This window comes from Capricornis sumatraensis, chromosome 19 (genome assembly GCF_032405125.1).
Source record: "Capricornis sumatraensis isolate serow.1 chromosome 19, serow.2, whole genome shotgun sequence".
Lineage (NCBI taxonomy): Eukaryota > Metazoa > Chordata > Mammalia > Artiodactyla > Bovidae > Capricornis > Capricornis sumatraensis.
The window spans coordinates 51,336,536-51,360,694 of NC_091087.1; the positions used below are offsets into that span (position 1 = coordinate 51,336,536).

At 39.8% G+C, this 24,159-nt stretch overlaps 1 protein-coding gene across 2 annotated transcripts in view; it reads left to right on the forward strand.

Annotated features, from left to right (window-relative positions):
• Positions 1-24,159, forward strand: part of NPAS3 (neuronal PAS domain protein 3) — a 956,265-nt gene that overhangs the window by 803,805 nt on the left and 128,301 nt on the right. The gene's annotated exons all lie outside the window — the stretch shown is intronic.

The window sequence follows — 24,159 nt, forward strand, 5'->3', positions numbered from 1 at the left end:
AGGTGATCTTCAGACTTCACTTTAAGAAACCTCTGCAAGCAAAACAAACTGTTACAGATTTTAACAGCAGAGAAGAGAACAGAGGTAAGGAAAAGTAAGGTAATTCCTTACCTTATTGCAGGTAAGGAATATCCTACATTAACCCAAGCACACATGGAAGATGGACCTGGAATCCTGGCTGCCTAGAGAGAAAACACCGTTGAGATGCTGCTGAAGCAAGATGGAGCCAGGCTCCTGAAGTTTGTTTCCTGGATGTAAATCAGTGTCTGCCTGTTTTGACTAGACATGCCCCTCATCCCAAGTGAGACCAAAAAAAAAAAAAAAACCACCTCAGAGAAACCTCTGAAAATAATTAAGCATGATGATTCTGGATTATCTTTAATTAGAGGGAGGCTCTGGTGCACGCGAGCTTTGGAGGGTCATCCGGCATTTGTTACAAGTGATCTGTCACTGTTCCACGCGTGCAGTATTCATCGCTTTCACCTCTGATCTTCCCCTCCTCTGAGCACCACCCTCTGCAAGGCCCCTGCACTCAGGCTGCAGAATAAAGGAAATCCCCCGATGATCTTCCTGCCCCCGCTGTTAGATGGCCAGTCCTTTCCCAGGGGACTCAGGATGGAGAAAATCATTCCCTTTCTTCCCTTCTCTCTGTGCTGGCTCCTTGCTGCCAGGCCCATGCCATGTGGAACAAAAAGAGAGGAAGAAAGGGAGGGAGTGGGGCTTGGGTAAAGAATGTGAGAAAGAGGAATGCCAAAGGAGCTGGGCAGGACTGCTGCCACTCCCTCTTCTTTCTAAGCCAGCCAGCCTGCACCCATCTCTCTGCCTCTTTTTAACTTTGTTCCCAAGGCCGGCACCTGTGCAGAAACCGTCACACCTTCCACAGTCTACACTGTAATGCCTTGCCATTGTTCTCTTTGCCCGAGTGCAGGATGGCACCACCATCTTTCTGCCTCCCCCAAGAGCACGTGTTTAGCCCCCACGATGGGACTGGCTGCCAGCTGCCTCTGCTATGTGATCATTCCCCAGTCTGTCCTAGTCATCCTGGCACCCTCACACGTCGGACAGACCACACCTCACCTGGACTGGATGGGCAGTGGCTACTGAATTCAGCTAAAGCATTCTTTTCTCCCTGGATCCAGTTCCTTAAATTAAGTTCATATTTAAAAAAAAAAAAAAAAACCCTCAAAACTCCCTCCTTAGGTTAGGGAAATTGAGATGTACTTAAAATAAGCACCACCTCCAGATGAATGGACAAAGCAGCTGTGTACATATATATAATGGAATACTACTCAGCCATAAAAAGGAATGCATTTCAGTCAGTTCTAATGAGGTGGATGGACCTAGAGCCTATTACACAGATTAAGTCATAAAGAGAAAAACAAATATTGTATATTAATGCATACATATGGAATCTAGAAGGATGGTACTGATGAACCTGTTCACAGAGCTGGTGGAGATGCAGACAGAGAGAAGAGACTTATGGACAAGGGTGGGTGGAGGAGGAAGGAGAGGGTGAGAAGAATGGAGAGAGTAGCATGGAAGCATATATACCAACAAATGAAGTAGACAGCCAATGGGAATTTGCTGTATGACTCAGGGAACTCAAACTGGGGCACTGTAATAACCTAGAGCGGTGGGAATGGGCGGGAGGTGGGAGGAAGCTTCAAGAGGGAGGGGACATATGTACACCTATGGTTAATTCATGTTGATATATGACAGAAATCAACCAATATTGTAAAGCAATCAATCAATCAAAATAGTTTTTTCAAAAAAATAAGCACCATTTCAGTTAATTTAACAGGAGTGGAACACAGATTCTGTCAGGAAACGAGTATAACCTTTGAGATCAGATCTGGGTCTCTAGCCCAAATCTTTCGTTTACTCCCAGGTGACAGCAGAATTGGGCCTTGTCTCCACACCTCTGCTGCCTCTTCTGTGCATTAAGGATAATAACCCCTTCTCACAGTGTCCTTATGAGAATTAGATGAGAAAACTGACATAACAGCACTGATACAATGTAAATGCTCAACAAGTATTCACTGTTTCTTCCCGTCTGTTTTAATTCCAGATTAAGCTGCTTTTGATGGCTTATTTCCCTTTCTTCAGTATGAAGGTATCATTTCTAATACACAGGTTTTCGATCCCTGGGTCGGGAAGATCCCCTGGAGAAGGAAATGGCAATCCACTCCAGTACTATTGCCTGGAAAATCCCATGGACAGAGGAGCCTGGTAGGCTACAGTCCATGGGGTCGCAAAGAGTCGGACACGACTGAGCGACTTCACTTTCACTTTTCTAGTACACAAGAATACTAATTAAGTAGCCCGCCCCCACCCCCCACCCCCACCTGACAACATCCACCTCACAACAGTTATTTTAAAATTTAAAGTGATGAGGTTGGTCATGGCAGCCTCTTCCGACAGCCGGCCACGAGACAGCCTATGTCTCAGCCCTCCCCAAGCCGTATTTGTCTCATTTTGAATTGTTTATTACTGATCAACTCACGTTTTTGACAAAAAAAAAAAAATGGTTAAAGATCAAAAGCTAAGCTTTGGAGATCTTCATGAGACTTTTATTCGTGTTTCATCTGCAAGGAAAATTTGTGTGTGAATAGGAAAAACATCTTTCAGTAAATACAGTCACTAAGTGTATTTGGCTGTATTCTCATAAAATTATCTCCCATTCCTTGTAGTTTGTCATAACGGGTTTCAAGGACTCCTCTTTGCTGGATGCAGAAATATTTACTGACAGAGAATATGGAGTTGCAGTCCCTGCAGCTGTAACCCAGCAAGTAGCACCTATTCACCTTCGAAACTGGCATCTCCGTATTACTCATGCCAGTCTTCTCTCACTAATTTTATGATTATAATGAGGCAGTGGTGTACTAGTTAGCACAGATGACCTTCTAATTGAAAGACTGTAAATTCAATCTCCATCGCTGGGCACCGACAGAAATTTAAATAAATACAGCTCCTGAAACCCTTGTGATGGGCTGGCCTAATGACCAGGGGCCAGCAGAGCCCAAGTCATCCGTCACAGGGGACCGCCGGCAACTTCTGGGTGTTAACTACAGGCGTCATTAGAAGCAGGTTGCCCTCACAAAGCGAAGTGAGATTAGGGACTCTTCCCTAGCTCAGATGCAGGCACCATGCCTTGCTTTTCTGCAACATATGCCAAGTTGCTTTTTTGTCAAACTGTTTCCTGAGAACAGGAATTTGAACACAAGGGAAGAAGCTCCCTTCTCAGATTGGTCCTCAGCAGACAAGAATAGGCTTATCTACCAGGCCAGCCTTTGTCTACTGCCATTTATAGAGTTAGATGCAATAAGCTGCCCAGGGCTGTGTTGACTTCATCCCCTTGATTGCTGTATTCACCACCATTTTTCACCCCCATGACCTTGGACAGCAGTCCAATTCAGCTTTCCAGAATGAACTGCCCTGAGGATCAAGATGATGGGGTGTGGAAATGGTCAGTCCGAGGAAGGAATCCATGGAGCGGTAATGCTGGCAACATTTGTACCAAATAATTGAGTACTTGCTCTCACTGGATTTCTGACCCTCCCTTTTGGCTTTCATGTTGCAGGGCATGTGTCTCTTGCTGTGAACCACCTCAAATCTCTTTTGGAAATGAGTTGCATACAATTGTTTAACTAACTAGCTGCTTTAAAATATGTCCTTGGACCCTGACAATGACTACCTAAAAATGGCCCCATATTGCTGACAGTGCCTGAAAGCTGCTTATTGGGTTGTCAGCATGGTGCATCTTTATCCTGAATCTATCGCACAAACACAGTGGAAATTTCCCATTGCCTTTAAAGTTTTGCATTCTATATATTTGGTTGTTAGACAAATAGAGCACGCTTTGCCGACTTCATTTTCATTCTTGGCAGCATGTTTTTATCATAAGGCAGATAGTCATTAATTTACAGAATCAACGCTGGGAACAGCTTTTGTGATCTCATATTAAATTTTCCCCTGAATCCGCCCCTTGGCAAAAATTACTCACATCGTTAAAAAATATTTAATTAGGCTGTAGTTTATACCCAGCTCACTGGGGAAATGTTGGAATTAATATGATTTGCATGAATTCTGTTTCTCTTTTTCTGTCAGAGATTAGTTTTGAATTCAGTTCAGAGGGTCGTTGACACCGCCAAGGACTCTCAATCGTGAAGGTCAAACAGGTAGCAAACACTTCCCCTGGGTAGGTTCCCTGAAAAGACAGCTCAAAATTACTTTTAATTATGGGTTACCTGAAAGGCCACTTGCTGTTTTTATTTTTCCACAGATCCCTGAAACACTGCACGATTGGAAGTTTTAGGTAAACCATTTCATTCCCAACTAAAACAAGCGGTTATTGTGTAGACATAGATGTGCCTAGCTGTGCGATACCCAAATAATTTTCCTAGCAGCTCACTGATTTCTGTCGTTTGTTCACAAAGGAGATAAGTCTCTTCACCTTGCACGGGATATGTATAGTCTTGTAAGACAGCCAACAGTGAGTAAATTTTCTACATAGCACTGCATCTGCTTGCTTAATTATCTCTCACAAGATAAGATACAATGTTTAGTTATGCATTTCCTTGTTTATTCTTCCATGGGTTAGGGGGGAAAAAAACCTTAGGGAATCCACAATACTATGCCACTTTTTTTTTTCAAAAGAAAATTTAATGGAATATTTAATTAATAATCTAATCAATCAATTAATCTCAGTTACATAAGTGTTGAAATCTAATTCTTTTTCACAGCTATATCAATAAAAGAAGTGAAATGGCTAGCCACTTATCAGGATAATAGGAAACTGTTACAGACACAAAGAAAAATTGACATCATGTTAATTCTGCTACATCGGCCCTGAATTTGCCAATGTCAAAATCTTCTTTTCATTTTAGACAAATGTCCATTCTCCCTCTGGGAGTCCAGCTACACCTTTCATGTCATAACCTTTCCTAATGGTGAAAAAAAAAAAAAAAGAAGGGATGGTTAGGTTTTTGTTTTTTAATTCCCGAAGATTTGGGCTTTACAGTTCTAAGTGAAGCCATGTTCCAACAATAAAAGGGCATTTAAACTTTTAGACAGTACTTAGACAGTACCTTTGTCTTTGTTTTTATTTTAAGCTTAAAAAATACAAACCATCTGCTATCAAAATGTGTACACACCACACCATGCTGCTGACTCGCCAACTGTTGATGAATAAATATTTATATTTCAAATGATTTATATGGGGCTTCTTTCAGCACTGAAAAGATGAGAGTCGGTTTGACCCTGGATTCTAAAAATCATGAGCCAAGTCACTTACAGGGATGGAGACCAGGTGTATCCCTTGCAATCACAGCTTTATTTGATAACTATGCTAATGAAGAGCATGACACATTTCAGATTACCCTAAAGTTGTTCTAAATGGAAGGAAACTTAAAATGGGAGAAAGGAAGACTAGAACTTTCTGAGGACACATGCTCTGCTCAACATGCCATGGGTGATTTACACACGAAATCTTATTTAGTCCACAAAATACTTTATAAGGTCCACACAAAGACTCCATTTCAGAGATGAGGAAAATAAAGTTCAAAGAAGCAGAATAGATGATAGACTACTATTTTTTCATTCAGTCACTTCTTTCTACACATGGACATACAGAACCTAGAGGGAATTAATACACACACACACACACACACACACACACACACACACACACACACACACACACACACACACACACACACACACACACACACACACACACACACACACACACACACACACACACACACACACACACACACACACACCCGTGAGTTAACCTCAGAGCTAAGCCTGGAACCCAGGTCTCCTGGCTGTCTGCAAAGTATTCTTATCTCAGGTCTGGGTCTGAATTTTCCCGAATACATCCTGAAGCCAGTTCAGCTTTAAAAAATAATATAAAATAAAAAAAGAACACAGCTGTTTTTCCTATACCTTTATTTCATTTTGCATTATCTGTTTTATAGCAAGTCAGCTCAACTCTTTTGCTTTCCCCAGATAAATCTAAGTGTGCATGTGTCTTTGTGAAATCTTCTAAGCACAAAGGTAGATGTGCCTCCTGCCAACCGGTGGAAGGAAATCCATATAAACACTTAATAGCACACTTACAATATTCTTGTCTTAATATGTGAAAATCCAAAGATCTGACTAAAACACAGTGATTGAGCAAGAGCTGTGTTTATATTACTAGAAACCGTGCAAACACAGTAGGACCAGAGACATTAACAACCTGGAAAAGGATGTAGGTGACTCAGGAAACCAGAGGAATCCTTTTCCATTTTGTTTCTTTGCTTCGTTACTGTTGTCTGGCTTTTGCTTTTTCTGTAGCTGCCTTTTTTGAAGAGCGCAAAGCTTCAAAGGGTCCCTATTTAATCCTCCTTGTGCCTCTCCAAGGTAGCAAGTCTCAACATTTCACCCCATGGTCTCAAAAACACAGATTGGGATAAAAGAGCTGCCTTTTGCATCCAGTTTTCTAGGTGTTTGAAAATAAATATTACCTCTTTTCCTTCACTCAGCAAGAATAAATTATGAGACCCCTTCCCGAGAATACAGTCTACCTTCTGAGGCCAAGGGTGTTCTCACTGGATGGTTCTGCCCCTACCCCTGCTCTGTCCCTAGTTGTACTGCTATGTTAATAAGGCCCAAAATAAGCATATCATATTCCCACTGCTTAATCAGACTGTTTTCACAACTGGATGTACTTGAAGGAGATTGCAGTTGAGATACATTGAAAACATAAGATTAGCAGTTTGGGGAATTTCTAAATAATTTGTCAAATACTGTACTAAATGTGTGGCAAATAGTGGTTTCTCTTACCAGTCTGATTCAGGGCAAAGAGTACAGATGGGTAAAAATAAGTATTGTTGTTTTTATTATAGCTACCTTTTATTAACTGCTCATTATAGGCTAAGCACATGATTCATCTCAACAGCCCGAAGAGTAAGCCATAAAATCTCCATTTTACAGGTGAGAAAATAGAGGCTAGAAAAGGTTGAGTAACTCTTTAGAGTCACACAGAAATTGACACAGCAGGGATTTAAACCTTGCCCTTTCCAAAGTCAGAATGCAACTCTGCCTCCAGTCAAAGCAGTGTCTCGAACAAAGCGGAGCCCCGACATGGGAGGCAGACCAGTTTCCCACCCTGGTTGTGAGACTGTGGCAGCCCCCAGGGTTCTGCCTCCCAGGGCGCAGGCTGACCTACCGATCACAACCCAGGATTCCAGGGAGGAGAGAGGCAATGGAAGAGAAAGCATTTGGAGATCATCCATTTAATCAAATCAACAAATATTGACGGAGCACACTGCTAGGTATCTTGGGAACTCTAAAAATGAATAAGATATTACTACCATCCAGACATAAAGAAGTCTGCATTCTAAGAAAAGGGAACCCTCCCACACTGCTGGTGGGAATGAATGCAAGTTGGTGAACCAGTGTGGAAAACAGTATGGAGATTGCCCAGAGAACTGAAAGTAGACTTCCCTTGTGATCTAGTAATCCCACTTCTGGGCATATATCCAGACAAAACTATCATTCAAAACCACACACGCACCTCAGTGTTATATCAGCTCTATTCAGCTGCCAAGACAAGGAAGAAAATCTCAACATCCATCAACAGATGAGTGAATAAAGAATACTTGGTACATATATACCATGGAGTAGTACTCAGTCATAAAGAATGAAATAATGCCATTTGCAGCAACATGGATGGACTTAGAGATAATTATACCAAGTGAAGAAAGTCAGAAAGAGAAAGACGAATACCATATGACATCACTTATGTGTGGAATTTAAAATATGACACAAATGACCCTCGCTACAAAACAGAAACAGACTCACAGACGTAGAGAACAGGCTTTTGGGTGCCAAGTGGGGCGGGGATGGAGTGGGAGTTTGGAATTAGCAGACGCAAACCCTTATATATAGAATGGATACACAACAGAGTCCTACTGTATAGCACAAGAAACTATACTCAATATCCTGTAATAAACTATAATGGAAAAGAACTTTTTCAAGCATATATATATCCTGAATCACTTTGCTGTATAACAGAAAGTAGCATAACATTGTAAATCAACTACATTTAATAAAAAATAGAAGCCTACATTCTACAAGAAGTTTACATTCTAAAAAAAGGTCTACAAATAGCCAAATAGAAGGGTGTTAGTTTCCTTCAGTTCCTGGAAAAACTTATTTCCATTTCCTCTACAAGTATACCATTTTTAAGAATGAAAATGAAAATTGGTTAGAAACTATTTTTCTGTGGCACACATTAAATTGTTTTAAGAAAAAAGGGGCAAGAAGGAGGAAGTCAGTACATATTTCGTCTATCTCCACATTAATACCTCCCTAGACCCAGTTCTTGGTGATTCAACACTAACCTGGCTGCTAATGGCAAGTATGGTCTCCACAGAATCATTTTCCACATAGAATTATCCAAATACACAAGCATTAATTATATGCATTATGTAAAAAGATAATAGCATTTCCTTGACAGTGGAGAGTCGGGGGAACCTGCATGTTAGTGACTAACACCCCATTCCAGATCAGGGATGTCAAGTTGACTGCAGGAGGTGAAATACTGACTTTTCCAACCAGCTATTAATACTACCTCTTACTCCAAGCGCATATCCCTCAAAGTTGCTACAAATCTTAGGTATCCACTTCTGGGATGCCAGCTACACTGCTTCTGTTTCGCAGCCTAAAAGGGCAGCAAGCCTTGCATGAGCTCCTTTGTTACTATTTCTTTCACCTCTGAGGCTTCCATTCTTACATAAGACATTGTACAAACTGAAGGGAATTTTTATGTACTTAGATTATTTTGCCCCTGTTTTCTAAAGCATCCTCTATTGTCATCATAAGAAGCAAAGACTGTCTCTTAAAGATAACAAGTTAAAAAAATGGAGAGAGAAAAAAAGTGCAGTGACTTGTCTACCCTCATTCCAAGAATCAGTGGTGACAGCAGAGGGGGTAAGAAAAATATACTTTAGCTTCCCAGGCTAATTAATGCTCTAAACCAGTAGTTCTTATTGTGCCTTTTTACATTATAGTATCTCCTATTTTCTGTCCTTTTCTTCTGGTTTGAAAACTGCTTTCATATACCCCCTGAGTACTGCAGTTTGGCAACAAGTCTAGGACTGTGGTTTTCACACAACTTTTAACAATAAAATACTGTTTTTCAAGCTAACCCTTTTTGAAAGACCGAAAGCAATGAAAACACACAATGAGCTGCTATAGCTGGAAAGTAATAGTGTGATATCTCAGAGGAATCCCAGGAACTTCTTCACCTGGGGTCCAGAGTGGGCTCCAAAAATCTGTGAATTCCTTCAAGTTGTCTCCTGTGTCAGGGAAAAGTTGGGGAAGGAGACCATACTTCGCATAAGTTTCAAAGGATCCGTGAACCCGGAAAGATCTAGGGTACCTACCTTCCTGTTTAACATGAGACTTAAAATCATCCCCACGTGCTGCAGTTTATTACTGTGCTTCTGAATCAAACCCAGTGATTTTGTTGAGATCATAGTGGCTGTGCTACACTTTTGATTGTAAATTCTAGAAGATCAGATTGAATAGCCCAAACTTGTATTTCTATTAATATAATGAATGGAGGGATGAATATAATTAACAAGCCACCATATTACTCTGGAACCTTGAACCGTTATCACGCCCTTCTGGATCAGCTCATTTCTCAGTAAAATTATAATGGCATTCATTTATTCACTTGCCCATTTATTCATTCATTTGATTAATAGGTATAGAACCCCTACTAGTTATCAGGGATTGTAGCAGTAAATTAGACACATATGGCTTCTGCCTTCAGAAAGCTTACAAGCCAGTGGCTTAATGTACAATTACCTAGAGTGTGTTATACAGAGTGAAGTAGGTCAGAAAGTGAAACAAATGTTACATAGTAACACATATATGTGAAATCTAGACAAATGGTAAAGGTGATCTTATTTGCAAAGCAGAAATAGAGACACAGACATAGAGAACAAATGTGTGGATAACCAAGACTGAAGACAGGGTGGAGGAATTGGGAGATCAGAATTGACACATATACACCATTCATATTGTGTATAAAATAGATCGCTAATGAGAACATACGGTATAGTGCAGGGAACTCTACTCAGTGCTCTATAGTGACCTAAATGGGAAGGAAATCCAAAAAAGAGGGGATATGTGTATACGTATACCTGATTCACTTTGCTAGAGAGCAGAAACTAACACAACATTGTGAAGCACTATACTCTAATAAAAGTCACGTTTTTAAAAATATACAGTTATATTCGCTGATCACAAAATATATGCTCTGTGCTTCGTTTGGCACGCTGCATGTATTATCTTATTTAATTTTAACAACAGTAATGTGGGTCACCATTATTATCTTTACTATTTGTAGTTAAGGAAAAAGTAGAGTACTTGCTCAAAAAGGGCTTATAGTTTGGATTCCAGGTCATCTGCCTCTAGAGTCTGCATTTTTAACCAGTTCTCTCCATTAGGATTACCTAAAAGTAAATATAGAAACCCTTCTGGAATATAGCCCACTTAGCCTGGACTTTTACCCATAAAACTGGACCCGCCTATCCCAAATATCTAATTAAATGTTTCTAGTCCAAGAAATGGCCTTTGTTTGTCAGGCTGTCCTAGGAGGTGCCTTTTTAAATGTTCAGCAGAAAAAGCAGACATCTCACTCTTAAAAACAAAACTTCATTTCTAAGTGGTATAATTAAAATCAGAACAAGAGACTTACAGTACTTGTGCACAGTCACCCTCAGCCATTAAATAGTGTGGAAGGGCTAGCTGCAAGTTCAACCAGAAAAACACGCCTTACACAATGTTTATTTCATCGTAGGAAACATTATCACTGGAGAGCAATAAAGACTCATAAGTGACTTACAGTTGGGATTACCTGGCTTTGTTTTGTGTCCATGAGTATGTTGCATTGTTAAGACAATACAGTAAATCCTGAGAGAATGGAAGGGATGGTCAATGGTAGAAACACAAAGACTTCCTCCCAGGTATAAAGGGGCCAAGTGAGCAGCACTAAATGAGAACACCTGAGCATCTTGCCTGGGGGCTTGAGATCACCCCAACTCCTTCCAGGCAGCTCTCCTGGGGCTCAGAGGAGTTGGGTTGTTCCCCATGGAAGAAATGGATGAGAGAAGCAAAGGATATGCAAAATTACAAGAAGGATAGCCTTTCTGTCCTAGAGTCTAAGAGGAAAAATGTGAAAGTAAAAAGAGGGAAAATAAATGCCTGGGTGCTAACAGAAAGGGATGCAGTTGGCCCAAGACTTTAGTGGTGCCAAAAGGGTGAACTCAGAAAATACATTGCATCCTCTGATGAATTCCTGATTCTCACTGAAAAGAATGGTTCAGAGCTTACCAGTCTCTAGCAGTTAAGTCTACCAGGTCAAAGCCATTTGCATCAGTTGGTTCTCCAGCTCTTACCTGTCATAACTTATTCCTAAACACCAAAAGATTACCCTTGAAGCTTTCATGTTCTTCACGGATAAAGAAAGAGTCACAGTTGAGTCCTCACAAAAGTTGCCCCCAAAATCCTTGAGTCATCTTTGTTCTTATTTTATCATTCGTATTTGTCTTCCTCTTGGTATGGATAGTATGAAATTTTCAGTTTGCAAAAGGATTTAATCAACAGCAAATGTTTTGAATCAGATTAAAACACAAATACTTTAAGAGCTATGTATTTATTCTGTCCTGCTGGGGTTTTTTTCTTGTTTCTGAAGGGCAAGGCAAAGCCATAGATGCTGTAGTGAATTCTTTGCAACAGTCAGGTATGCTAAGGGTTAATAGGGATAAATGTTTATTTTAAAAATCGGTTGGGGGGGGTCTTCCTCAGAGTTTGCCCCCTTCTCCTTGACACATCAAAAATGGGAAATTATCTATGAGACTGTTTTATTTGTCTGTATTTTCCGGACGGCACATTTACATACTCAGGAAGGCAATCAATATAAGCAAGCCCAGGTCTTCCAGGAGTCCTTAATTACACGTCTAAGAATGCATATGTATTGACATGAAATACTTGTGTTTCTGCAGTGTCCCCCCACCGCCAACCTTTTGAGCTGACATGTGCTGCTAAGACTCTTTGAAAGCAGTAAAATCAAGAGTGTAACAGGCAAATGCACAATGAGTTGTTAAATGTGATGGCAAAATAAAAAATTTTTAAAGCTTCAGTCAGTATGATCAGTTAAAAAAAAAAAGACAGCCGGCAAACTGTCTATCATGTGATGAAATTTGACAGTAGGGATTATGGCTTTGATGGGCCAGAACAGCTAATAGAAGAAGCTGACATTTTTGAAACCCTGCTAATTAAGGGTTCCTTCCTTAATATTAAAATAAAGTCTTTGTCTGGGTTTTATGGTTGGAGAATCAGGTGTTTTCATTAATATATGCCAGTCAGTCTTAATAAGCTTGGAGGGCAGAGGAAGTTATTATTGAGTGACCTTCTACAAAATAAGCATGTTGCTAAGGGCTCTAACCCTGCCCCGATCAGACTGATGAATCTCATTTCCAATGCAAAAGCTTCACAAGAAATCCAAGTATTCTCTGTGCAATCACAGAAAATAATCCTTGTGTCTCTTGTAATGTCCAGAATTGCCACTTACTACACTACTACTGTACAATGAATATTACAATACATATTATTTTTCTAGCACAATTGTCTACATTTCTGAATTGCCCAGAATAGAAAAACTTATTGTGAAGACACTTGTATTGAGAAGTCAGCTCATTTTAATACTTTTCAAATAGTCATCTACTCTGTTCATGAATTATAATGCTCAGAATACATCTGACAATACTAGCTTTGAAAAAGAGCTATGTCTATATTATTACATATTCATTTCCAAATAGATTTCAAACAGATTTTAAACCATTCATTGAAATTCATTGAAATGATAAATTCACAGTTGGACTTTGATTGACTCTTAATCCAATTTTACTTTTGATAAGTTTTTGCCCCTCTCTTCCCACCCACCCCCAACCTTTCTCAACCAAGATATAGGTTTTGTTCTTCTGTTGGTTTTTAAAGCAAAACTGATGGGGTATGGTAAAACTGATGGGGTACGGTATTGAAGGTTTTGATGACTATATGGAAAGCCTGTCACTGGATTGGCAAATTGAGTTAAAATCAGTAAAGCACCACACCACAGGTGATTTCTTGGGCTAATTTCCAATGTACCAATGCCTCTCATCTGAAAGTCATGTTTATCATAACTGGCTGTTGAGTCACAACCTAGAGCAAGACTTTGAAAGAGTCTTGCAGTTACTGGGCTATCAGTAGATGACGTGAAAACGTGCATGGGACATCTGTGGTGTTGGGGTTTTGTGGTTGCCCAGCTTTAGCCTAGCTGATCCTCATCTTGAGTCCTTTCTGCCCGTCCTAGAAAGAGAAGCTGGGTAACGCCTCTGTTGCTGGATGCAAGATCATGTACAAAGAAAACCAACCTACTAAAGTCTCTTTGGAGAAAGCGAAAGCTAGATTAAAAATTGCAGTTTGTACCATGGGTTTTGTGCTCACCCATGGGAAACAAAAAACCATCCAAATGAGATGAGAATCTTAGACCCAGGGCTTCAATATGTGGGGCAAGAAGTTAATTTAAAGTGTGGCAGTTATCTCAGCCTACATCTATGGGAAAAAACAGTCTCTGAGATGCAGACCTGAGAAGAAAAACAAGATAGGACTTTTCTTATAAGCGATTTATTGAAACTGTTCTTCAGTATTTTAAAAGTATTTTAAAATATTTAGAGACTACCCTTATGGACCAGTGGTTAAGACTCCACATTCCCAATACAAGGGGCCCAGGTTTGATCCCTGGTCAAGGAATTAGATCCCACATGCTGCAACTAACACTTGGTGCAGCCCAATTAATAATATATATATTTAATGAACACTAGCATAAATCCACCTCCTTAGGGTCAAAATAAATCACTTAAGAGCTTATTGAGACTTCACCATCCTAGGTTTAACCCGCGAGTAGTGTAGCACACCATCTCTGCCCCGTAAGCTCCAGTGTAGTTAGAACCCTGTTGTGCCTCAGATTGCCCCCATCTTCTCAGCAAAGTCCCTGTCCCTTCTCATTCTATCCATGTGGAGTCAGCATGGGAGTTGTTTTCTCAGACACCTCAGGCTCCCAGCCACCTCTGGACCCATCCACACCAGTGGTACTATTCAAAATGTACAGAGTGCAAATGATCGATAAATATTTGGTTGATCAAAGTCTTTTAAGTCGTAGATTAAATCTAAAAGTTTGGTCCTTTTATTCTAACGCCATCCCTCTATTTCTGTTTTTCTTTTTCCTTGCATCTCTCTCCTCTAATATCATCTTTGATATCCTGCCACTACTTCTTCTGCTACTCCAGGAATTCGGTGGTTCTAGAGCAGCACTGTCCAGTAGAAATAGATTGCAAGCTATGCATGTAATTTTAAATTTTCTAATATTTAGTAGCCACATTTTAAAAAGTAAACACAAACAAGTGGGATTAATTTTAATAGTATAATAATTTTATTTATTCCCATATACTCTAAATATCATTTTAATATGTAATTAATAAGATGTGTTGCTGTATTTTACTTATTGTATCAAGTCTAAAACCTTCTAATTCAGACTAGCCCCTTCCAGTGACGAGTCATTCAATAGCCACACGTGGCCACGATACTGGACAACACAGCTCTAGCGAATAGCTATGGTTTAAGTGCTGGGGTGTCTGAAACGCCCGACATAAAATGCCAAATTATGTATATGTTATCATACCATTTGTTTGGTGAAACAGAGCATAGAATTGATCAAATTTTCAAAGCAGTCTACTCTTCCCACCACCCCCAGACTCTCTACTCCAGTGTCTTAAACACAGTGCCACAGTTTAGCCTCTGGAACAACTCATGTCTCTTGACTCATTTCTCGACTTGCCAGTTCTATTTACATTCCCTACTCTAACAAGACTAACTCTCTGTCTGTTATTAAACAGTTGTGAATTTAACTTATTCCTTTAAAATAGCACTTAGAGAATGCTCAGAGTATTGACTTGTTACATAGAAAAGAACCTCAAACACTACCACAGCTGGTAGTTATAACAGCCAAAGTAAGATAGAAGTCCATTAGCCCTTTTGCTTATGGTAATTCACTAGGAATAAACTAGACACTAGACTCACAGTGCCCACATGGCATTCAGGAAGTTCCCAAGATGTGCTAAAACATATCAATAGGAAAGGTTCTAGGAGGGTCAGGAATTGCTCACAGCATGGAGAATTTTATTTTCCCCTTGTTTTCTTCATTGGTTTATTAACTCCAAAATTAATTTCTTGACATGGGCCGAGCATGCACTTTCTCCAGTAGCTAAAATATTTTGGTACAGCTTTTGATTTTCTTGGGTGAGATTTTTCAAGACCCTCACAGTGACAAGGAGGAGGAGAGTCATTTATGGAAACTCTGACATGCACATAATGCTTCAGTCTGAAAAAAGCAAGATGCTAGTTGAACACGATTCTTCTTTTACTTTCTCTTAAATATAAATTTCTCTTGAGGTGTATGACTGCATTAAGTTTGTTAAACTTTTCTCAAATGATATTAATTTTTGTTTTTCTCTCAACGGCATCACTTAAACCTTGTGACTTAGCTCCTGTTGATGGTTGATGTAACTAATCTTCTATCACAGGATTTTTGTTCAGTTGCTCAGTCATGTCTGACTCTTTGGGACCCCATGGACTGCAGCACACCAGGCTTCTCTATCCATCACCATCTCCTGGAGCTTGCTCAAACTCATGTCCATTGAGTCGGTGATGCCATCCAACCATCTCATCCTCTGTTGTCCCCTTCTCCTCTTGCCCTCAATCTTTCCCAGCATCAGGGTCTTTTCCAGTGAGTTGGCTCTTCACATCAGGTGGCCAAAGTATTGGAGCTTCAGCTTCAGCATCAGTCCTTCCAGTGAATATTCAGGGTTGACTGTTTTTAGGATTGTCTGGCTTGACCTTCTTGCAGTCCTAACAACTCTGAAGAGTCTTTTCCAACACCACAGATCAAAAGCATCAGTTCTTCAGTGCTCACTCCTCTTTATGGTCCAACTCTCACATCCATACATGACTACTGGAAAAACCATAGCTTTGATTATATGTACCTTTGTTGGCAAAGTATCATAGGATAACCCCTTTAAAAACTATCAAGAATGATTAATTGTATTATTTGTGTGTGTTTTATTTGGAGAAGAAAATGGCAACCCACTCCAGTATTCTTGCCTGGAGAACTCCATGGACAGGGGAGCTTGGCAGGCCACAATCTATGGGGTTAACAAAGAATCAGACATGACTGAGTGACTAACACATGCTGTGTATATTTTATGCTTGTTACTTGTGTATATTATTATTTGTGTGTTCTAGACAATCTTAAAGTTTTAGTCATATAAACCATATTATTTTAGTGCAACTAGAAAAAAATTAAATAACCTGTATATCTTTCAAAAACCAAATGGAAAAGTCAACCCAGTAATTACTATTGCTTTCCTTATCCATTTACCTTGTTTTAAAATAAAAGGGCTGTTCAGACTCAGGGAAAGATTCAAATTTCAATTTAAATTTAAAAGCATTTTCTACTTTTTCTTTCTCCCATGACCGAAAAGAGAAAGAAAGAAAAAGGTAGATAAAATTCACTCTGAGGATAACAAAAACAAACAAAAATTGAGATATATTGATACTGAAGTCTGGCTATGCATATCATGCCTCTCAGTGTGTATCCAGATTTAAACGACAAATATTGAACCATGTAAAATTTGAGGATAATGGATTAACTATGCTAATATCAAGTATTTTATGTTGATTGCTCTCTTTACCACCAACATAATGAAGAAGCTTTGAAAGTGACATCTTACTATTCATTTGATCTTCAGAGAGGGGAGATTTGACTTCAGTCACTTTTAAGATGGTTAATGCTTCTTTCTTGGCATTATTTCACTTTTTACAATGATGTAACCTCCAATTACGTCCTTTTTTCTTTCCAGCACTGTGATAAATAATATAAAGTTGGCCTTTTCTCCCCTACAGACATTTTGAAACTTCAGAACTATAGGAACCTTGTAAAACAAGGCTTTACAATTTCTTGATTTAGTCACTTTCACAAATCCCAGGATTCATGCATGTAATGTAATGTCCCCTTGGTATTACAGCATTCTCTAAGTTCTTTTAACTGGTGTCTCTTATTGAAAGGAAAAGGATATTGACATATTAAAACTATTCTAAAACTAGTGCTTCCATAATGTGAGGTGATGGAGAAATACCTGAACCATGATTACAAGAAAAAATGAAATTCAGCATATAATTTATTTCTTCAACAGAAAAGAAAAAAAATAGGGGTGGGGAATACTTCAAAGTCTGGATCTATTTTGTACATAGAATACTTCTAGAAGTACTTAAATATACTCGATTGGATTCCGAGTCTCTGGAATGACCCATCCAACACTCTTGAAAATGTAGCAATTGGTGTTGATTGTTGCCTGATCTATTTAGCTATCGGTAGTGATCGCCATGGACGCAGAGCTGTTCCAAGTAACATACATTTGAATCTGTACCTGCCTTTTGTTCTTTATTTCTTCTTTTGTTGCATTTCTTCAACAGCCTGCCTTTTCCCATTTCCTCTCTGAGAACTAAGTCCACTCAAAGTATCTTCTGACACTTGTTAATCAAAGTTCAGAACTGGTTATCCAGTATTCTCTTTGGATACTGTGGCTGCAAATTCTCAGGTCAGGCACTCCAAGGGTTATAGAAAATACAATATAGAAACATAGAAAAAAAGAAAAAGAACTTGGCCTCACTGAGTCCCACAGGAGTTGAAATGTTTATTTCTGAAGATAAAATAAACACATGGTATGGTATCTTTTAGCTCAGATTCTTCTAAGGGAAGGGTCTGTTAACATATCTGTGAGCAGAGAGTGGATTCATTTCTTATTTGATGACACTGGAAGAATTTTTCATTCTGCCTCATCGTTCTGATATAGAATCTTTCTTTCTTCTTGTTCTACTAATTTATACACGTATTTCTGTAACAGACCCAATGCTTTTATGTGTTTTTCTTCAGATAAGTCAGCAAATACATAGAATGAGACAGAGCTGTAAAGAACATCAAGTTTCTGTCAAAACAGTTCATAAATATTCAGTAGAGTTTCTGCAACACGTAAGAAGTTATGAAGATGGCATTAAGATACCAGTAAATCCTAAGAAAACCTATGCTAATCAAGCTATCACATCTTATTATATTTTATTCTTTTATCACTTTATCTCTCAATAATATAAATGTGACCCCCCCAAAAAAAAGAAGCCCTACAAATCCTAATTTGCTGAGGCGAGATAGAATTCCTATCTTGTCCTGGGTCAGGATTTTCTAACCATGATCTCAGAGTCTCCTGGCAGTTATGTTTCCAAACCACTTGCCACTAACACAGTCCCCTCTCAGGCATGGCCTTCTATCCAAATACAGCAGGTGTCCTCTGTGGAAACAGGCCTGGCTGCAAAAGGACTCCTGATAAAGGGCTTAACCAGTAGTACCCGTGAGTCCCCTCAGTAATCTTAATGCCCTCAAGAAATCTACCCCCAAAAAGTATCATCTTCCAAATGATCTAAGAAATTCCACCTTAAACGGCAGATTTGATGACCTTTTTTACATGCTAAGAATGAACTTTGTATGATTCCTAAGACTGAAATATATTGAAAGAAAGAAATCAGTTTTATCATCTTGCTTTATCAAAGTACCTATCCTCTTAAGTTATTCCAGTATGAAGATGACTAGCAGAATTGCTGCCTGCTCCTCATTTGTGGCAAACCCTTTCAATCAAAGGAGTTATGAATTCACTGATTTGCACTGTTGGTACATTGCTGTAGTTAAAAAGTATTTGCTCACCCCAGGGGGCCAGGCAAAGGCTATTGACTTGCTCGCTTGATGCAGGAAAAAGACAAATTAGTCCCCTATCCTATCCACCAGCAGGGGGACAATGACCCGACCTGGAAAAGTCAACACAAACCACTGTATAATATATTTACTTTTTTTTTTTTCCAGGAAACTTCAGAGGTACCAAATCAACTGTGTCTAGTGTGCAAACTGCATGCAAGCTAATAGAATGTGAAACAAATTTGAGGAAGGCCAGGTGGTTTAGCTTGATTATACCCTTGTGTGTGATGGCGCTAGTAGCTATGGCTTATCCTGGAGGAACTTTGGTAGCTTTGAGTGGGGAAAGGCAGAGAGAAAGGAGTTGCAACAGAGCTGTTTCTGGATATGACTGCTTATTACTCATCACCTATCTCCAACCCCATATACAATCTCAGCTGTCTTCTAACACACTAAGCAAACAGGGAGAGGAATTTTTATTTTAGAGTCACTCAGCTAGGTGGACCAAGTGAGCAAATTCTCTTCTTGTGCTAGGGCAACAATTCCATTTTGCATGGATCTGTGCCTTAAGTTTAGTAAACAGAATATGTTTGCTCATTTTTTTATATTACCATATAAAATGACTGAATTTACTATAAAATGAAGAGGTTCTCACGTTTGTACCAACCAGAAGAACACAGTATTTTGGGGAAAATGCTATACCATTCCATTATGTAGGTCAGAATATAGATCAAAGATAGGACCAATAACCAGTTTAAAGTGGAATTTCTCAATTTCTACTATCGGTGATTTGAAGAGATAATTAAGAAATAATAATTTTTATGAAAGTTTGTGAAAAGTCAGATAAGGAACAAATGAACTAGCCAACTGACCACAGTTCTGTCATAGACAGGGGAAAAAATTATAAAAGATGACCTTATTATCTTTCAAAGTTCCTTGAAACCTGCTCTTTCTCAGCACTTATAAAATCCTATCATCATAAGTCAGAAAAAGAAAAACAAATATAGTATATTAAAGTACATATATGGAATCTAGAAAAACAGTACTGATGAGCCTATCTATAGGGAAGGAATGGGGATTCAGACATAGGAAATGAACTCATGGTCACAGCTGGTGAAGGAGAGGATGGGATGAATTGGGAAAGTAGCATTGACATACATACCGCATGTGTGCTAAGTCATTTCAGTCGTGTCCAACTCTTTGCGACCCCATGGACTGTAGCCTGCCAGGGTCCTCTGTCTATGGGATTCTCTGGGCAAGAAAACTGGAGTGGATTGCCATGCCCTCCTCCAGGGGATCTTCCCAACCCAGGGATCAAACCCATGTCTCCTGCACTGCAGGCAGATTCCTTACCACTGAGCCACCAGGGAAGCCCATATACATGCTACTATCTGTAAAATACACAGCTAGTGGGAAGCTACTTTAAGGGAGCCCAGCATGGCGCTCTGTAATGACCTAGACGGGGTGGGATGGAGGGAGTTGGAGGGACACTCAAGAGGGAGAGGAGATATATAGTTATGTCTGATTCACATTGTTGTGCAGCAGAAACCAACACATTGTAAAGCAATTACCCTCCAATAATTTGTTTTTAATGTAAAGAAAAAAATCCTATCTTTAGCTAAACTCAGTTGACTTCTACAGAAAAAGTTATAGGTCTCAATATGTATGGCAAAAATTTGGAGGGAAAGAGTATATTCAGATGCTATATTGTAATTCACTTTAGAATAGAAAATGTTATAATAATAATACTAGAAATAATAAAAGGAACCAACCTAAACTTGTCCAAATCAAGCACAAATATAGCAAATTTTTAAAGCCTAAATATCCATCTTTTATTCATTCAGCAAACATTTGTGATTGACCTACTATGTATAAGACACTAGTCCCAGTTGTCAGTGGGCAAAAATTTTGAAGAGTTGGTAACTGGAAATCTGGAGTACCTAACTATAGTAATATAGGATAGAAGCCCTGTTAATTTTTTTCTGCTTCAAGCACACAACAAAGTAACATCTGCTCATCAAGTAAAAAATCCCTAGTCTTAGTTTCTGCAGTCTATTTTGAGGCACATAATTTAGTGGCAGGTGAGTTCCAAGTCCATCTTACCAAGGCAATCTTCGTAAGAGAGAGTAACAAGTCACACAGGGTTTAGTTTAAATAAAAAAAAAAAAATGAATGAGCCAGTAAGGGTTTATATAGCCTGCCCACTAAACACCTGGGTAAACTTGAATAAGCATTTCAACTTCTCAAAACTGGGAAGTTTTCCCCTATTAAATAAGGGAGGTATCAGTAGATTTAGATGTCTTTCAGGTCTCTTCCAGCCCTAACATCTAATTAAGTGAAGTGAAAACACTATGAGAAATGTTGAAAGTGATAGACAGATGTGATGATAATGATGACTCAAGGCCTATATATAAGTAGACTCCGTCTATCCCCACGTCTACTTCAGTTTAGTACACCTGCTTTCATGCCTTCTTTTTTGGCCCAAGAGTCCAATGGCAGAGCATCCTTAGCCCAGGGGATTGCCAGTCTGTTTGCTCTCAGCCTCCTCCCTCCACGGCACCCAGTGTTTTCCCCTGAACAAAAGTGTTCTCTCCTAAATAAAAGGCTACAGGACAGAGGAGCTCAGTTGTCCCTGCTCAGCCACTCTGACTGCAGAGGTGCTACCAGAGAAGTGATAGGTTGAGTCAAGCCGCCTTTAACCAATGACTGGCCTTTTGTGTATTCTAATTCTTCTTCTGTAAAATAGGAACCATCATACCAGTTCAACAGATTGTTATGAGAATTAGTCAGAGAAAGTATGAAAGGTACACGCATGTAGTGGTAGGTAGTTGCTAACATTGTTATTGCTATAGTCGAGGCTCAGAGCACACTGTCTGTACCCTCTGCTGAATAGAGATGTTCCAAAGTGACCACGCAAACCCTAAACAATTCCTCATCACAGCTGCACAGGAATATATGTGCCTGCCATCCATTCTTATCCACCAAACAGCAGCAACAAGAGCAGGCATTTGGTAGTGCTTATTTATCCCACAGGGCAATTTCCTCTGCGTGGTTTCATCGGATTTTCGAACTTAGGCTGTGAGGCAGGTAATGTAAGTCTTGTTTCCATCCCAGAGCTCAGGCCACTGTGTTGCACCATTCCACAGTGGTGCCATCCGTGTGGAATACAATGTGAGTGGTACTTCCCTTTCCCCAGAGTCCTGCAGAGCAGCAAGACTGCCACTTGCAGAATAGGAAACTGAAGCTCAGAGAGGTTAAGTGAGTTGTCTGAGGTCACACAGCAGAGGAGGAAAAGATTCTGATCTCCAAGTCAATAACTCCAGCTATTTTATGCTTTCCTCTATACTGTGTGGCCTTTATCACTGTCCATTCATGAAGACTATGACAGGGTCAGACTTCTCTACCAAGATACCCCAAAGCATCATATAGGATGGAGGGACTGGCACTGAGAATGTGACCCTGTCACAGACCTCGAGAAACCGAAGGAGAGTCTTCCCTGTGTCATAACGGACCACTACCCACTGTGACTCAGTCTGGCTCTGGATGTGCTATGCTCGGGACATCATTTTGCGGAAAGAAAGCAACTCCATGTCTAAGTAAACCACGCTGTGGAGACAGCGGGCTGTGCTTCCTCACCATATGACTGGCTCCCATGAATATTCAAGACCCAGCGCCCCTAAAAAAAATCCATTACATCTCCCACCTGTGTTGTCATCTTATCACAATCTGGTCTATGCCAACAGGCACACTGCGGTATTAAGGAATCAGAGTTTGAGAAAAGTGACAGAAATAGTTATTCAAGTGCTGCGATTGGACGCCACGCAAAATGAGAGTGACTTCCTCGAACTCGCTAATCCCCAAACAAAATCACCATCAAGAAATATTAAAGCACACATTTTATTAGTTTCATTTAATTTCTTAATTGCTCAAAGTCAGTTTACCCATTTATTGCTGTGTGAAATGCTTAGAGGCAAGGCGCACATTAAAGGGATTATTTCCATGTAATCCCTCCCTCCCAGAGGGTAGGAACCGCTCACTTATGAATCCTGATTTATGCTCTGTAACAGTATCAAAATGGAGGGAATCGTTATTGTAAAATGATAGAGTCAGGAGTCGGGTAATACAGGAGAGTGTAATTTAATAGCAAAGAGAAAGTACCTCATTTTCGGTAAAAGTTATACGCGCCTGTTTCAGGAATAGCTATTAACCAAACTGAATTTAGCCTCCCATTTTTCTGGCTCTACTTCTGTTAGTTGATAGATGTTGAAGATGTGTCGACTGTTAAGATTTTAATCAGATGGTGTCTGGGAGTTCGATGTGATCATTTTACCAGGGCTTGGAGTTCTGGGGATAGTAATTGCTCTGAACATTCCGCTCTCTGTGACAATATGCCCACCACCAGCACAGTCTTCCTTTTCGGCAGGAAAAAGAGGGCAGGCACTCAGGGAATTTGGAAGGATGCTGCAAATGATCCAGGAAAGGCGAGTTGAGGTAGGAAACAGTCTAGGTAAACATCCACCAAGAAACTAGCGACAGTCTGAACTTCTGGCAGTTTCTGTGGTGCATCATAGCTGGCCTGAGACCATTAAACTCCAGAGGAATGGGAAAGCCATTAGTGACCCAGGAAAGAGCTTTTTCTTGTTCTGCTGCTAACACATCTCTTGCTGTCACAGTACCTATAACCAGCTACATCATTTTAGGACCATTATTGCTATTCTTGGAAAGAAGTAAGAGTGATAGCATCAGAAGGGTACAGAGGTAAGGCCAGTCCTTACCAGCGACTTCTGCCCCCCCTTAGACAGCACAGTGAGCAGGGTGCTTCCATTCCAGGCTGGCCCTCTTCCAATCTTTGATATTCATTCTCTACCTTTCATGTCAGCCTCCTACAAAGAGTATACAAAATAAAACTTTTTCTTTAAAGCCCTCAAGGAGATTTGTACCATGTATTTTATTAGACGGAAGGCAAAACACGCTGATAACAGCAGAAGGAAAAAAATGGCTGCTTCAGACCCCAGCTGACCTCTTTTGCATGGAAAATCCTCCATATGATTACAGAGCTAATGAGCAATATTTAATGAAAACATTAGGCCTTTGCATATATTTGTAAGCAGCACTTCTTCCATTTAAATGTACATAGAAATAAGCCAATGTGTATAAATATGCATCCTGGAACTCTGTGTACTTCAAGGAAAATCCTCTTTGGCTATTTCTGGCTGTTTCTATAAAAAGCTCAAACTTTTCAATAAGAAAACAGTGGAATTCAG